This window comes from Gorilla gorilla, chromosome 14 (assembly GCF_029281585.2).
Source record: "Gorilla gorilla gorilla isolate KB3781 chromosome 14, NHGRI_mGorGor1-v2.1_pri, whole genome shotgun sequence".
NCBI classification, from domain to species: Eukaryota; Metazoa; Chordata; class Mammalia; order Primates; family Hominidae; genus Gorilla; species Gorilla gorilla.
The window spans coordinates 93118967-93136414 of NC_073238.2; the positions used below are offsets into that span (position 1 = coordinate 93118967).

The 17448-nt window shown below is 36.8% G+C and overlaps 1 pseudogene; it reads left to right on the forward strand.

Moving 5' to 3' along the window:
* The first annotated feature begins 293 nt into the window (after window positions 1–293).
* The window catches only part of LOC101145164 (elongin-C-like), a 59713-nt pseudogene continuing 42558 nt past the window's right edge, over window positions 294–17448 (forward strand).

The window sequence follows — 17448 nt, forward strand, 5'->3', positions numbered from 1 at the left end:
TCTGTACTTAACTCCCTTACTGGAGATTTCTTGCACACCTCTTTGTATTCAATCTCCCTGACTGGTGGTTTCTTGCACATCCTGAGTCCTCCAAACATGTCCAACCACCAAGGCAGTACATACAGTCCAATTTTCCTACCTTGGCTAGTGCATGAGATTGCCTGGTTACTGCAGTGCCTGCTTTTCTCCCTGTGTCACTTCTGTTGTCTCCTGAATAACAGTTTCGGGTTTGTCTATGGCTTTTGTGGGGAGCCGGGACTTCCAGAGAGAGCAGGCCACATAAACCAAGTGGGATGCATCTCCCCTCTCAGTCGGAGCTTCACTCCATGCAGGCACAGAGTTCCCCGTATGGGCCATCGGGTTGTGAAAAACAAACTCACCCGTCCAAACCCAAAAATGGACTCAGACCAGAGAACAGCGAAAGTGAGACTTTAATGATGGTCTTGCAAGGTTGGGTGTTTAGTAGCACACCCAGCACAGTTTTAACAAGCAATTTATCCCCTACTGCTCAGGTCTCTCCCCCAGTTCCTTATAGGCTGACTACTATCGGGTTACAATTTTCCCGGACATCGCCTATTGTTGGTTGGGTAGGGGCTTCAGATGGTTTTCTGGGGGAATGTCTTGCTGCATTTTGTTGCAGCCCACAATGCATTACAATCCTAGTTAGCTCAGGGGCTCTTCAAGTATTTGACTTATGACCTAAGTAGCAGGGCAAGCTGATAAGAACAGACAAAGGGAGCTATTTTGCAGACTGATAAACTTTCATTTTAGACTAAACTTCTTTGGTTCAGGTGAGGGCAACTAAGGCTGACAAGCAGGCATTGGCTATCCAAGCAGGGCCTAGTATATCCTGTTTTCTCTGACTAGTTTGCTGACCTAAGCCAATTTAAGGCATTTTGTCTTGGAAACGGAGCACTGTATATATTATTTCCTTCACTTAGTCACAGATAATATTTAATGTAAACCAGTGAAAGACTACGACTTTGTGTGCAGATGATCTAAAAGCTTTGACAGTTTTGAATTGAGATTCCCTTGGCAGAGAATTTTATTGAAGGGTTATGCCTACTGAGGTGAACATAAAGGTCTGGAAGCCAGAAGTCATAACATCTGAAGGGACAACTTTCTATTTTTACCAATAAGTCATATCTATATTATTTTGGTACCTACCACTTAAGAGGCAACTAAAAGCTACCAATATATAGATAAAAAGACAGAAGAGATAGATAGATAGATAGATAGATAGATAGATAGATAGATAGATAGATTGATTGATTTTGGGAGGAAGGGTGTCTTTTTTTTGGTTTGTGTTTTGGCAAGCTAGTGCTAAAATCAAATGTGAAAGCAATTCAGTTAAGACTGTTGAGCATTACTCTGGTGAGTACTAAATACAATACACGTGGTTCTTGCCATGAAAACAAGTGATTTATATTGATTTTTTTTCAACAGCTCCAAAGAATAATGAACTCTTTCTAGTGTCATGTGGACTTCTCTGTTTCTATTTATTTTACATAGGTCTTCACATGTTCTGCTGTGTCTGGCAATATGTGTTGATGAGTTGATTTATTCATCTTGTTTTCCAGTTTGTAATGACAGCTTTTAAATTAAGATACAGTTTTAAAAGGTGGTAAATAAATGGATAAGGAAGCCCCAGTAGACAGAAATAATGCTATTCAAGATCCCAGCATGAAAACCCCTCCCTGAGCTATTCTGCAAAACCAATATGAATAATCTTTAAAATTTCCTCACATCCTGTTTCACCTAGCCTAAAAGGTAATTTAATGGAATGATTCTACAAATGGAATGGACTTACTATTCCCAGCTGGCATCCATGAAAAGTAAAAATCTCCATAGAGTTTCAACTAAAATGTCATCAGATGATTAGACTGAATACTCAGAGGCTAAAAATTTACTCACTGTTTGCTACAGGAAAGTGTTTTTTTGTTTGTTTTGTTTGTTTATTTTTTTGAAACAGAATCTTGTGCTGTCGCCCAGACTGGAGTGCAGTGGCACAATATCGGCTCACTGCAACGTCCGCCTCCTGGGTTCAAGCAATTCTCCTGCATCAGCCTCCTGAGTAGCTGGGATTACAGGCACCCACCACCATGACCGGCTATTTTTGTATTTTTAATAGAGACGGGGCTTCACCATGTTGGCCAGCCTGGTCTCAAACTCATGACCTCGGGCTAACCACCTGATATGGCCTGACAAAATGCTGGGATTGGGATTACAGGTGGGAGCCACCGTGCCCAGTGAAGAAAGTTGTTTTTATTAATTTCTTTTTTCTTTTTTCTTTTTTTTTGAGACGAAGTCTCGCTCTGTCGCCCAGGCTGGAGTGCAGTGGCGCGATCTCAGCTCACTGCAAGCTCCACCTCTTGGGTTCACGCCATTCTCCTGCCTCAGCCTCCCGAGGAGCTGGGACTACAGGCGCCCATCACCACGCCCGGCTAATTTTTTTGTATTTTTAGTAGAGACGGGGTTTCACCTGTTAGCCAGGATGGTCTCAATCTCCTGACCTCGTAATCCGCCAGCCTCGGCTTCCCAAACTGCTGGGATTACAGGGGTGAACCACTGTGCCCGGCCGTTTTTAATAATTTTTTTTTCCCATTTGACATAGTTTTGTTTTCCTGCGTGTGTCTTTTCAGAGTGGCTTTAACAATAGCTCAGGCTCCTGGAAATGAGGTTTAAAAAGTAAGATGGCTTGGAAATGCAAGACGTCAAATATACAGAGGGAAAAGTCTCTAAGAGTACTCTGGTGAAGAGTGTATATTTTATTTCCTAAGAAGTCATTTCTGAGAGAGTACAAAAATAATAATTAATATTAATTAATTGATAAAACAAAAAGTATTTCTACAAACCCCAAGAGGAAACCTCTCGTTACCTTTTTATGTCATTTTGGTGATGACCTAGTTTAAAATTCAAAGGAGATAAAAGTACAGTGATGCTTGTTTTTTCCTTGTCTCTTGCTTCTTTGCACCTCCTATTCCTCTCGTGCTTTCTAAAGCCTCTTTCATGGCTGACTCCTGCAGTTTTACCATTTTGTCTCAGCAGTCCTGTCCCTTTCCTTATTTTCCATATATTCCTTCTTTGTAATACAAACATGTTTTGTTGCTCATATTTGCATTAGGGGTTCTACCATTTTAACAATATCCACAGGATTCTCCTGCTTTTTTATTTTTTTGTCATTTATAGTTCTTGAAGAGCTTTTTTACTTACCCCAGAGGATAATCTACCACTTGTATTACTTCTGACAGATGAGGATTTTAAATCTTTGCTTATTGTTTGTCTTAGTTTTACTTGTAGTTGGCCCCCACAGCCCTAGATGCAATCTCTTGTGTTTTCACTTACGCAGATGTCTGTAATGAAAGGAAACACTTGGGAACACCACAGAGAAAACACAGCTATTCTACTATAACCAGAGCCACAGTGTTAAATGATCTCCAGCAAAAAATAAAAATAAAATAAAACAGAAGGCGAATTGAAAGAAGTGAAAGGCTTGCATTGCAATTCAAAAGAACTAAACAGATGAGGTATTTATAAGGTCATGCACACACCAGCATAAATACTGAAGTAGTCCCCATAACACTCATACTCTGGAATAACTTGTACATTTTCTTTTTGTGAATATGCTTCAGCCTATAATCTCATAATATAATAGGGATAAGAGTTCTAACAACCTTTTTATCTTCACATGTTGGTGGGTGTTACATTAAACAAGAAGAATTTCACTTTTCTGATTAAATGGACAAAAATGATACTATGCTGAAGGGTTGCACAAAATATTTTCAGCATCCCAAAGCCCAGTTAAAAGGGATAGATTCAGCTGGGCATAGTGGCTCACGCCTGTAATCCCAGCACTCTGGGAGGCTGAGGTGGGCGGATCACCTGAGGTTAGGAGTTCGAGACCAGCCTGATCAACATGGAGAAACCCCATATCTACTAAAAATACAAAATTTGCCAGGCGTGGTGGCACATGCCTATAATCCCAGCTACTCAGGAGGCTGAGGCAGGAGAATCTCTTGAACCCGGGAGGTGAAGGCTGCAGTGAGCCGAGGTCACACCATTGCACTCCAGCCTGGGCAACAAAAGCAAGTCTCAAAAAAAAAAAAAAAAAAAAAAAAAAAAAAAAAAGGCGGGAGGAGTGGATTCATGCAATTGTCATCACAAATGCTGTAGAAATTCATTGACTTTTCTTGTTTTGTAGGTTAGACAGAACTGACAGTGACCTACTGAATCACTTTCAAAGCCAAAATCTAATGCTTTTACTTTGAAATATCACCAGAATAAACCGGCCACTATCATCCTGTATATAAAATTTTCTCATCTAACATATAATTCCCTTTTTTCAAATACTGAAACATGTATATACTTTCATTATACATGTAAACATGTAAAAATAATGGAACATGTAAATAGTTCAATTATTTCAGAGGCCAAACATTTGGACAATTTAGGTAAAATTACTCTTCTATATGTATCCTTCTAAAATTAATCCTTAAAGTGGCCTATAGATTTAGTTTTCTTGAAATTTCTGAGTTACAAACACATTCAATGTTTCTTTTGGGCTCTTTGTTTATTGTCATATAGCAATGTAAATTACTTGAGAATGAAATAGTGGTTAGGTAGAATCATGAATACATGTAAATAAAACCAGCTACTGCTACTCATTAGATGTACTGTTCTGTCAAGAAACAACCACGACGTCACATTTATTAAAAGTAATGATAATACTTAGACAATTAATAAGGTCTGGACTGTTTTCAGATACTTTGAAACCCACAAATAACCATTTAAAAGGAAATCTGGGAAAAACTGGAATCTAAAAGACACGCTTAAAAATCGAATATGAAAAAAACAGCATTTTAAAATATACATTCTATCATGACAATTGAAATTATTTTAACTCGTTAATATTCATCATTTTGTGCTCAGAAATATTTGAAGGGTAATGTTCTAAATAGTGCTTTTTGCTATTAATACATTAACATTATTGCTACATCTTAAATATGTTTATCAAAAAATTTCTAATCCAAAAATTCAACACCAATGTTGCCCTTGAGGGACATTACTTCTAATCATACTTATATAATGTGGCCTTAGGAATTACTTCTCTAGCGAACTAAAAACCAGTTCAAGCCCTAAACCATGAGGCAAGTGTATAAATCCCGCCTACAAAAAGAAAAGTGTTTGCAGCTAACTGGTAGACAAATCAATGAGTTCCTTGATCCATGTAGATATGAAACATTAACAAATGATGCAGTGAGAAAAAGGACTTTCTCAGTTAGTTGTCGGTGTATTTTGTGACAAGGCAAAAATAACGTTTAGATGAAAGAAGACCTAAGGTGAAATGTGTGGAATTGATCTCATCCCCACAGGCCTGGCTTGACTTTAAGAGACTTTGTGTGTGAATGCATATGTTTTCATTTGTCAGTGGTGATTCTTAAAAGGTTTGTGAATAAGTGATTTTCTCTCATCAGTAGACTTGAATTAAGTGAAGCATTAAGGAAATAAATTTGTCTCCACTGAAAAGACAAGTTTCTAACTATTTTGTAAAATCTCATCTAAATGAATAGAGTTTCACTTTGGTGAAGAGGTTTATTCTTAGAAAGAACTCCCAATTCTTTATACTCCAGTTCTGTAAAAAAAAAAAAAAAAAAATCAGGTGCTTTACATGTGCTTGACAAATAGTAAATGTTTAATGAATACTGTTGAATTTCATAAAGAAATTCAAAATTCAATGTTGACATAGAATAGAGTTTGGTTAGTGTTAACAATAAATGAAAGAAAACAATGGAAAATGAAGCAAACTTTCTAGATTAAGGAAATGTATAATTGCATTTAATCTGGAATAATGTACAGAAAGTCAGAAAATATATAAAAAATTGCAGTGGTTGCATCTTAAAGAGATTACAAAAAGTGAATATTTAGACTTACAAAATCAATTACTAATATTATGAAACACACCTGTATTTTAAACATAATATATTAAAAATATCTCATAAAAATTATTGCAATATTTCATTAACATGTTTTTTCATGAAGTGTTAATTACACTGAAGAGGAGCAAAAATGGAGGGAGCAATAATAAAGCAATTCTACCATATTAGAATTGATTAAAAATCAATAATGCAATAGATTAAACACCTCTTAAATGGTAATATGGGAATAGAAAAATGCAACATGGTTTGCTAAACTTCCGGTTATACATATTTTTCCAGAGAGGTGGCAGGATATATTGGAAAGGGCACTCTCCCACTACCTGGGTTTGGTGATGTTTCTTGTACCCACAAGAATGGCATGATTGTGGCAGTAGCTTTGCCAACCTCTCAGGGTAATATCTGAAGTCCAAGCTTTGCCGACCTCTCAGGCTAATATCTGAAGTCCAGTCAACTTGTAAAACAAATATTTACGTTTGTCAGTGTCAGGTTGTTGAACCCCAGACAAGTCAGTTAACAAGCTCTCTGCACTTTGTAGGTGTAGCAGTAGAGCCATGACCTACAATAGCTCTTTTTCATAACTGAAAATAATTATTATCACCATTTCACAGATTAAAAATCTGAGCTTTACAGAGGTGCAGTAACTTGCCCAAGGCCACCATCAGTAGAGCTGTGATTCTGAACTCAGGCCTGATTCCCAACAACATATATTAATACTTTCCCTTTCTGACTTTCGATTTTCTTGATGTCTCAAAGTTTGCTGCCTTGTTTGTAAAATGAACAACATATCATCTAATTCAAAACCTTGTCAGGATGAAATTAGGAACAATAGATGATACATAAAGGGCATAACTCAATCCCTGGCATATATAAAGTTCTTTTAAAAAACAAATATTTGTTACTCTAAGATCAAATGGCTAGCAAGGAAACACTACAGAATCATGGTCAAAGGGGCCTGCTTTAGGCTGAGACTCACTGGGCTGGGGCCATGTCCCACCTTTGCCCCTTATTACATATAACCTTGAGCAACACATCAGCTCCCCTGTGGCTCTCTTTTGTAAATGGGAGTTATAACTTGATCTCTCTCATTAACCTGTTTGAGGATTAAATGAAATAACACATGAAAAGTATGTTACCTGAGACATAAGGAGCACCTGTGGTAATGCAGAAATATTTTGTAAAGCATTTAAATGTTCTACATTATTTGTCTTCATTTAAATTTATAATCATAGACAGAAAGCTAAAATAAGATTTCAGAAAACAATCATTTTTCCATGACATGTAATTCAATACAATAACATCCCTTTATGAAAACTAATAGTACCGCAGCTAAAAATAAGGAAGCTGTGCAAATGATATGACACATTTTATAGTGGATACATACAGGGTTCATATTTTAATTTAAAAAATTTCTTTGTGTTTTTTTTAGATGAAAAAAAGTTCCAAAGACCATGTATGAAAAGTCAGTCTTTAAATGTGTTCCAGTAATTACCCAGGCAATCTAAAATTGTTATGATTGATTGAAATAATTGATTGCAGCCTGCCAACTTTACCTTTCTTAATTATAAAATACAATTTCAGTTTCGTGCCTTCCAAACCAAGGTTTACAAAAGCTAAGAGAACTATTCCGTTCAGCCTCTGATTATATCAGCAGTGCCATTTTTCAGGTCCTATCAGATTGGGTTTGGATGATAATTACTTGGAGAGTGTTTGATCTCAATGATGAATACATGATTAGTTTTTCATGAAATCAGTCAACCACACCGCACAGCACTACTCATGTGAGACCTTGTTGATTTAGCTGTTAGAAAGCACACATTTCCCTCGGTTCATATATGGGACATCAGTCTTTGGGGAAAAGAGGGTAGAAAAAGGCCAAGTTCATGGGTAATGATATTGCAGAGTCAGGTATTTAAGATTTGCTAATTTTCTTCTCAGTTATACTCATGACTTACCTCGTTGTCATGCCTACTACATGACCACAGATTCTATCTCAGTTGTGGCATATATTGTTTTGTTTTTTCAAAAGAAAGAAAAAGATTTTATGACACTATTGTTATCTCTCAACCCGTTAGAGGGTTTTGCCTTGATGAATAATATTTTATATGTGAAATGTTTATGTGATTTTTCATGGAGTGATAACCCCACTACTGCTTAACTTTGATGCATTGCAATCACTGGTTTTCTTCACTAAAGTGCTTTTACACACCCCTCCCATAAATTGACTTAAGAGTTAGAAATGGAACATTCGACACAACTTGGATGTTCAATGGAAAATTGCCTAAGAAAGTATTTTATGTTAGGTTTACAAAGTAATACACACACACACACACACACACACACACACACACACACTTTTTCTAGAAGGCCTGGTTTGAGGATGTTGTGTTTCTTTGTTGATTTGTGTCTGTGTATATGTGTGTTTTTCTATGATATAAGCTGTTTCTCTGAGTCAATATAACTTGCATTTTCTTAAATTTCAAGTGATCGTATTCAAAGATCAGATAAAAGGATCCAGTTGTCAGTCTTTAAACAGCATGCATTTGTTTAAAAAGATAGAAGCATTGAACTTTGAAAGAAAAAGAAAATAAATTCTGTTTATTTTCTGTATTTGTCTGATGTTATTGACTTAAGAAAAGTCCTACAATAAAAATTCTTTAGATTATTTTTAATGAAAAGATACTTTATAAATGTAAAGTTTTAAATTTTTAGCTAATTTTCATAATTAAAAAGTCACTTTGAAGAAAGATTATATATACCATGTATTTCTATTTAATTTGGATTATTCTGTCTCAAAAAAAAATCTTCATCACAGTGTCAAATAATACTTTTGCCAAGACATGTCCAGTTTTTTTAGCGTAAAGGAGGTAACTATTTTGGAAACCTATCTGAATGTTTTGGAATCTAAACTCTAGTTTCAATTCCATAACTGAGACATTGGGACATTTTATACCAGGGTTTCTCAACCTGAAAGCTACTGACATTTTAGACCAGATCGTGACACTTCTTTGTTGTGAAGGACTGTCCTGTGCATTTTTACCAGGTTCCCCTCTACCCATTAGATGCCAGTGGCACCCCCATGCCAATCTTATCACGTCTCTAGATATTGACAAATGTCCTTTGGGGTCAGTGTTGCCCCAACTGAGAAATATTTTAGACAAAAAGCACTGGAGAGATGGGCTTAAATTATTCAAATAATGAGAACCTAATTTTTCTTATTGGAAGGGGTGGGGGTGGTAAAGAATGATACAGACTTATATTATTTCTTTCACAGAAATCAGTCACTGGTGCATGTTAATAAACGATGTTTGTCCAATAGATTAAGAATAGGCCCTGAATAATATGCAAATGCCAGTGGCTACTTAGTACCATAGCCTCTCTTCCATTATATAAGGCAGTTCTACATCTGAAACTTAGCATTTTGCATAAAAAAAGATTAGAAAAATAAGTTCACAAAACATAAGAATTAAAAGAGCAGACAGTTTATTTGGATGATAGTCTTTAATAAAACTGATAAATTACTATGAGGTCATTTATTAATGTAAATTATTTAAGCATATTCTTATTGCACTAGGAAAAGATATAATGCCTTTACAATATTGTGAATATAGCCAAATTTATAAAATGAGCAGAAACCCTGATGTAGTTGAGCAAAGATTATCTCAATGCTATAAAATCTTCATTGACTCTGACTTAGCTATTATCTCATTATTCCTTTCCAAAGGAAGAACACTGTCAGGATGACAATACAAACAAACCTATAGTGGAGTCCAGTTTTTGTCATTTGGAACTAGGAAATGCATGTCTGTATTGAATAGCAACCACCATAGCAAAGACATAAATGCCACTGATTTGGAATAATAAATTTTAGGACATGGCAGACTCAGATTGGTGTAATAAACTCAAACATTGATTTAACATTTAGAAAACATATGTCTAACACTAGACCATAAGAGATACCTGGGATTGGTTTCTCTTCCAGCAGAGTCATAGGACTTTGAAAGAGAATCTATAGTACTTATCTTATTTTAGTCTAAAATGAAACTGAAATGCAATTATGACAAATAGATTCTTGTTACTATTGCCAAAGATATGGGTTGACTATCAATGCAATTACTTGTTGTATTAAAAATGATGTTGATAACATTGGTTTGAAAAAGTTTTTCCAGAACTAAAAAAATAAAATAAAATAAAAGTTTTTCCAATGTTCTACTCTAATATTTCTTCAAGATCTTTAAACCAGCCTGTTAGCTAGTTTAAAGAATGGTTTAATAATAGCTAAAATAGGTAACACAAAATAAGCTTTTGCAATGTACCAAGCAGTGCCATAAACTCTTGACATATATCATCTCATTTAATCTTTAAAACAACCCTATGTAGTAGGTCCCTCATTACTACCCTTATTTGCCAATGAGGAACCCGCAGGGAAGAGATATTAAGCAATGCTTCCCTTGGTCAACTAGTTAGAAATGCAGATGGGATTTGAACAAGACAGACTATCCCCAGAATTTGCTCTCTTAACTAATAACCTATAGCTATATCATCTATATTGATATGTCTGTAAAATAAATGGTGTAAAACTATTACTTAAGCCATGACTTTGGTGAACTGAGGCCCAGAAAGATTAAGTAATATGCTTAGATCAAATAACTGAAACAAAGGCCATCAATTTTGAACAGAATTTTTAATCCTTAATTCATAACTAGAATACCACTAATCTACCATGGACACGCATATGCATCTATATCATTCTTCCAAATAGCGGTAATGGTTTTGCTTTGATCCACATCCAGACACACTTTCTTGGAGGAGTACTATTTGTGACCAAGAGCACACATTTGTGAGCTGGCTCTCGTTGAGGAGTTAGCCTATGGCCTGGAAACACAGCAATGCTGAACAGCAGACACAGAATGAACTGCCACCTTGACCTCGTTAGCCATACCAGCTGAACTAACTGGCTGCAGAGAAGTGAAAGTATGCTAAAACAGGGAACTAAAAAAAAAAAAGTGGAGAAACACAGTACATTGTCTTCTTTTGCTGGGTGATGTTTCTTTCTTGGTTATTAATCACAAATTATAATGGAATTCTAATTTCTAACTAGATCCCTAGAGATCAACTCTGGGTCTTAATGAATTGTCACCATTCCACTGATATCAAGAAAAATGGATAAAAGTGCACAAAGTCTTATAATATCAGTACTGTCCCAGGAATGAATACTAGCAAAGGTAGCAGCATGATAGCCCACTCCCATGTCACAAGGAGTTACTGCTAAGCTAAATGCTCCTTCACCTCACACATATTGAAAAACTTTGTGGACAAAACTATACTTCTTTAGTCTGACTCACATTTAAATCAAGTGCTTTGGAATGATGAATAGATTCATTGCTTAGGGTAAGGAGGCAGCTGCTTGGCGCACCATGACTGGAGGGCTGGGGCTTCAACTACTTTTGCCACGAGATGCTTCCCCTCAGGCATTGTGGATCATTTCTGCATAAGGAGTTGCCTTGGGTGGTAGGCTAATAGGAGCAACACCAGGGTTCCCGTGACAGTGTTCATATAAGTAAGTGACTGGAGATAGATTTATTAATAGAAACAATAAGGAGGGAAACAATAAGGAGGTTAGGAAACAGGAGAAAAATTATTCTAGTAATAATGTGGGGTCTCCAATCAAGCCCAGGTTAAGGGAGACTTGTCTTTAAATAACAGTGAAAAATCAGGCTTTCTCTATTTATGAGACCAGAGTAAAGCCACCTTTCTATATAGGAATTTAAAATGTTTATAGCCCTAGGGAATAAACACAGACCTCTGAATCAAGGACAGGTGTGCAATATAAGACTTGCCTACATATCACACACAAAAATAAGAAATTTACATTAAGCATCCTTCTGAGCAAGAGATGATCCAGCTAAGATGCTGCTTCTGACTGCCGAGAAAATAGAGGCTAAAATTACAGACCAATAAACAATCTTCACATAATGAAAGGATGGAGAGGACTCTGTTCCAGCTGAATGAGGATGGCAGTGGTAGAATCTGTAGATCAAAGGGAAATCAGAACCAGAAAGAAAATCAGCTTTTCTAAAACTATGAAAGACAACGCAGTGAGTAAGGACAATGCCAGGTCTTGATAGCAAGATCTCCTTAATTTGAAATTCAGGGAGCCAAACAATAGAGTTTGAATTATCCAAGTTTCAGATGATCCTTTTTTTTAAAAAAAAATGAAGAATAGCATAAAAGTCACCTTGAATTTCACTTTGTTTTAAATAAAATGATATTGAAGTAACAGGGTCTTAACACATTGTTTTACAAAGTAATCAAAGTTCCTCCAAAATAATTTCTCCATTCATGAGTTGCCTACGATGTCACTCCATGGGGTTAGTGATCTTCATGGGTCGGCTTCACCTTTTGAGGGAAAGGCCTCCCTTGTGCCAGCAGGATAGTGACTCAAAGTAGGATCTGATGAAGTTGAGGAATATATTTTTTCTTGTCCTGACCTGACCAGACATTCACCATGTCCACAAAAAAATAATTTACTCACAGGAATTAGGAACAAATTGCTGCCAAAAATTCTGTGCTTCAGAAAGAAACAATATTCATTCACAGAATTGGTTATTTTTACTTCCTCTTCAAAGAGCATGTGGCCCAGTGACTGATAGAAGAGGCTTATCCAGGGTCTGGTTCTTGGGGACAGACCTGAAGAGTCGTTTTGGCAAATGAATGGCTCTGAGAAAACTGTAGGGCTCCCTAAAGGAACTGTCAAAGGTACCGTAATGTTGCCTACAGAATGTTATATGCAACTTAAGTGCGCACTTTAATTATCATTCTTGCTTAGGAATAAAATGACAGCAAAGTTTTAAATGAATTAATTGGAAAATAGACAATCAAAATCTAGGTATCTCCAAGACCTGAATAGCCTAATACAATAGCCATTAATATCAACCACTTGAAATGTGACTACTCCAAAATGATAAAATACACACCAAATTTCAAAGAATATAGAAAAGAATGCACAGTATCTTATTAATAATTGTACATGTTTTACATTTTGAAATGATGACATTATGAACCTGCTGTATTGGATTAAATAAAACCATTTTTTAATTAACTTCATCTTTTTTTTTTTTTTTTTTACTTTTTGATGTGACTACTAGAAAAATTGAAATTGCACATGTGACCCATATTGGTATACATCACCTTTCTACTGGATAGCATTATCCTGGATAAGTCCATGAAATATAGTACACTGTGTTTTTCTAGTTGAAAGGATTCCTTATCTTCTTAAATCCACACTACAACCCAAAGGCTTTGCTATCACCATTCTTCATTTTATAGGTGAGAAAACATAGAGATGTTTTGAAGCATGCCCTAAATCACACAACTAATAACTCATGGAACCAACTAACCCTGCCTCACACTAAAATCCATGTTTTCTTGTCATCCTTGTTCAGGCACCTAATATTCTATTGAGGTGGTCTTTTAACTTAGAAATGTGTAAGATATGTTGAAAACAACTGAATATTCTGTGTGGAATTAAATATGTACAACTTGTTAAACATATTTAAAACAACTACAAACAGCACATAATTAAGAGTAGCGTATCAGTGTTTCCTGAGAACTGCCCTTCATGAATTAATAGGAGGGACTAGAGTGTGTGGAAAGGTGGGAGTCCCATTATGTGTCTTACAGATTCTAGGCATCTTCCTTGAGTCATTTCATTGACTCCTGAAAATAACTCTTAAAAGTGAAAAAAATGAAGGCTCAGAATGATGAAGCAATTTGTCTGGGATCTCAGGGTTTAGCTAGTAAGTAGTAGAGAGAAGAGTAAACTCAAGTCTGGCTTCTTTTCCTATATCAAACTTTCTTTGGTCCTTCTTTTGATCTAGGCCAACATTTTAGTATCTTTCCTAGATCGTGTGTCACTGGCTGCTCTGTTTTCATCATCTACTCTCTAGCCCATGGCCCAGACTGATTGGGTCATTCTCTTCAGTCAGTTACATCCCAGGGAAGGGAAGACACCGTCATAGCTTTCCCGGAGGTGAGCAAGATACAGGAATCAGACCTCTCTTGCCTATAGTTGTGGTATTTAGAGGTGGAAGAAAATAATGAATCTGTTGTCTTGATGGAACACAAAGGTCAGAGACAAGATAAACAGGAATTTTATCTGAGGAATTCCGAAGGCAGCAAGCAGAAACTGGGGATGGCCTTACATGAGGTTTTCCCAGGCTGACTTGAATGGACCTTTCAGATACATCTAAAAGGTCCAAAATGAAATGGACCCTGGTTTCAATACTGATCCATGCTATTTACAATGGACCGATCAGTTTCTGTGGCAGAAGTAAAACACCAGTAAGAAAGAATTTTCCATCTGTGTATGGAAACTATACTGTTCCCCTTTGATTATTCAGTCTTTGTTATTTCATATGGTTCCTTAACTCTGCCTATTTCAGTCCCCATTAGCACTTCACAGATTTCAAAAAGTGCTGGAAGTCAATCATGCCCTCATTGCTGTCTAATACTAGTGACAATGCTCCACAGCTGCTCTTTCCAGATTCAGTGGGAGTGTGAAAAATGCTGCTCCACCCACAGCCCCTAAGCCTTTGGCAACTTAATATTTTGAAGTTTAAGCTCTGCTCCCTGAAAGGCTCAATCCCATTATCAGCGGATTCCTTACTATATGGCATAACATATATTCCTTACAATACTCCTTACTATATAGCATAACATACTATACTAACATATAGTGTGTTATGTTATTCTGGCTGAAGTCATTTCAGTCTACAGGAGCTATGGTTGGAACAATCCAATGCTCTCAATTGCACTATTTGCATATTGCCCCCTCATACATAGGCCTCAGGATTATATTTAAGGCTCTGAGCTAGACTGGGAGGAAAACAAGGAAATCTAATAAATGGTTTCTGCCCTGAAGGCCTCTGTTCATCTAGTTGAATAAACAGGCAAACTTTAAACCAAAGGAGCGGGAGTTCTGAGAATGTTGTTCGAATGCCAATCCTAGGTACACAACCTTGATTGTTTTCTCTTTGTCCCCCATTAAATGTTAGAAGGTGGCACTGGATAAATGACTGTAAAAATTTTATATAATAATGGAATTATTTTGTTGGTGAATTCTTACTGGAATCTCAGTATTTAATTTTACAAGATGGGTTTCGATAATAACAGTAATGATGAAGAAATAGTTGAAAGATTGCTGTTTTAATAAGTATTGGGGATGAGACTCAGAGCCTTATTTACTTGACATCCTCCAAAAACCACTACACTTCACCTTATCCTACCATGATATCTCCCAAGGAAGCTCCAAAGGACACAGTGTAGGATCCACTTAGTCTGATCATGCGTTTATTTCCTTCTAGCTCCTATCCACAGCTTCTTAAGCAGCTAACCCTGACCATAAAATAGCTACATGGAAAGATAAACTATGAGAGAAGACCGTCAGAGATAATATAAGACGATACATTTTTACAAGAATAGTACAGAAAATAAGAACTGTGAGTTCAGAGAGCAAGCAATCATTGTACTCCTGCAAAGCAGGCTTTCAGGGCTTCACGTAGAAGGAGAAGCTTTAAATGATGAGTAGACAGAAAAATGGACTTTTCAGGGAGTTCCAAGGAAGGGCACAAAGATGCCGAGGCTGAACTTAAAAGGACATGCTTTGGCAGGATGCAGTGGCTCCCTCGTATAATCCCAGCACTTTGTGAGGCCATGGCTGGAGGATCTCTTGAGCTCAGGAGTTCGAGACCGGCCTGGCCAACGTGGTGAAACCCTGTCTCTACAAAAAATACAAAAATTAGCCGGTCATGGTGGTACATTCCTGTAGGTCCAGCTACTCAGGAGACTGAAGTGGGAAGATCATGAATCCGGGAGGCAGAGGTTGCTGTGAGCTGAGATCACACCACTGTACTCCAGCCTGGGTGATACAGCAAGACCCTGTCTCAAAAAAAAAAAAAAAAAAAAAAGACACGCTTAAGGAATGATAATAGTGCCTTAAATTATTGGAAACTCCCGACTGCCAGGGACGATGTGGAGTTTTGACATAACCACAATCCTCACAGCCATCCAGTGAGATAGGTACGATTAACCCAAGATAGGAGAACTGAGGCTCAGGAAGCTGAATAGAAACCTCTCCAAAGTCACACAACTCTAGGAATTAGTGGTTTCTCAATTGGCTCTGCCTGACTTGAGTTCACACTGTTGTAAATCATTCTGCTGTCACACCGGGTGTGCATATCAGATTAGACAAAAATAAAGCTATGAAGACCGGTTGGGGTCAGAGTGCAGAAGAACATGATTTCCTGGGTGTGGAGTTGTTTGCTGTTTATCCTCTAGGTGAGGAAGAGACATCAAAGTTTTGTGGACAGTGAAATAGCATGCTCAAATTGTATTTTAAGATGATTTTGTTCTAGTTTTGTTGGACTTGTTTTGATAGGATGCATGCACTAAAATCAGGAGTGTTGTTAATTGTACTGTGTTGTTTTACTAAAATCTAGTTTACAATGACATTATCTGTCATAGATTACCAAGCACACAGTGATTACATTGGAAGGACAAAATCAAAACTTTCTACATTGTTAGCTTTTATTTCTCTTTTAGAGAAAGTTCTTTTCTGTATATAACACATTAAATTTTATTTATTTTTTATAACTTCAACTTTCATTTTAGATTCAAGAGGTACACATATAGGTTTGTGTAATAGTTACTTTACACTGCTAATAAAGACATACCTGAGACTGGGTAATTCATCAAGAAAAAGAGATTTAATGGACTCACAGTTCCTCATGGCTGGGGAGGCCTCACAATCATGGTGGGAGGCAAAGGAGAAGCAAAGGCATGTCTTATACAGCGACAGGCAAGACAGAATGAGAACCAAGGGAAAGGGGAAATATAGAACCATCAGATCTCGTGAGACTTATTCACTACCATGAGGACAGTATGGGGGAAATTGCCCCATGATTCAATTATCTCCCACCAGGTCCCTCCCACAACACGTGGGAATTATGGGAGCTATAATTCACGATGAAATTTGGGTGCATATTGTGTGCTGTTGAGGTTTGGGGTACAATTGATCCTGTCATCCAGATACTGAGCATAGTACCCAATAATTATTCAACCTTTCTCCCTGCACCCGCCTAATACTCCCCAGCATCTACTGTTGCCATCCTTATGTCCATGAGTACCCAATATTTAGCTTCCACTTATAAATGAGAACATGTAGTATTTGGTTTTCTGTTCCTGCATTAATTTGCTTAGGATAATGACCTTCAGCTCTATCTAATGCTTGAAAGCTTTAAAGTTAAGTTACCATTGGAATATATTGAGCTAGAATTGTTCGTGTGTCCTATATTTTCCGTCAATCAATAGCCACATTTGCTATTTGTTTCCTAAGTCAAAATGATCATTGAAATGAGCCAATTCTGCTCTTTAAAACTTTAACATATTCTAGCTAGATGAAAAACTTTATAAAAGTTTGTGCCTATTGTTTTTATATCCTATAATTATAGAGAAA